Genomic DNA, 1,202 nt, shown 5'->3' on the forward strand with positions numbered 1-1,202 from the left:
GTGTTCATCTTGACATTCATAGTATTCTTGCATGCATTATGTGTTTTGATCCAAAATCTTCATGTTTTGGGTCATTTTTATGTTTTTCTCTCTCATCATTAAAAATTCAAAAAATCAAAAAAATATATTTTCCTTTTTTCTCTCAAAATTTCGAAAATTTGGGTTGACTTAGTCAAAAAATTTTAAAATTAGTTGTTTCTTGTAAGTCAAGTCAAATTTTCAATTTTAAAAATCTTATCTTTTCAAAAACTTTTTCAAAAAATAAATCTTTTTTTATTTTTTTTATTTATTTAATTTTCGAAAATCTTTTTAAATATTTTTCAAAAAATTTTTTTCTTAATTTTATCTTGATTTTCGAAAATTATACTAACAAGTAGAATTTTATCTTTATTTTCAAAAATTATGCTAACAATTAATATGATTGATTCAAAAATTTGAAGTTTGTTACTTTCTTGTTAAGAAAGGTTCAATCTTTAAATTCTAGAATCTTATCTTTTAGTTTCTTGTTAGTTATGTAATTAATTTTAATTTTAAAAATTAAATCTTTTCTAACCATATCTTTTTAATCATATCTTTTATATCATATCTTTTTCAAAATTTTATCTTTTTCAAAAATTTGATTTTAAAATATCTTTTCTAACTTCTTATCTTCTTATCTTCTTATCTTTTCAAATTTGATTTTAATATCTTTTTCAACTAACTAATTAACTTTTTGTTTGTTTCTTATCTTTTTCAAAACCACCTAACTACTTTTCCCTCTCTAATTTTCAAAAATATCTCATCCCTTTTTCAAAATTCTTTTTAAATTAACTAATTGTTTTAAATTTTAATTTTAATTCTATCTCACCTTTAATTTTCGAAAATCACTAACTACTTTTACAAAATGTATTTTCGAAATTCCTTCCCTCTCCTGTTCTTCTATTTATTTATTTATTCACTAACACTTCTCTTCATTTCAAATCACTGCCTCTATCCTCACCCTTGTGTTTGGATTCTCCATTCTTCTTCACTCTTATTTCCTTTCTTCTTCTACTAATAATAAGGAACCTCTTTACTGTGACATAGAGGATTCCTCCTCCTTTTTCTGTTCTCTTCTTTCTCATATGAGCAGGAATAAGGAGAAAGGCATTCTTGTTGAAGCTGATCCAGAACCTGAAAGGACTCTGAAGAGGAAACTAAGAGAAGCTAAATTACAACAATCC

The sequence above is a fragment of the Arachis duranensis genome, chromosome 3, assembly GCF_000817695.3.
Source record: "Arachis duranensis cultivar V14167 chromosome 3, aradu.V14167.gnm2.J7QH, whole genome shotgun sequence".
Classification (NCBI taxonomy): domain Eukaryota; kingdom Viridiplantae; phylum Streptophyta; class Magnoliopsida; order Fabales; family Fabaceae; genus Arachis; species Arachis duranensis.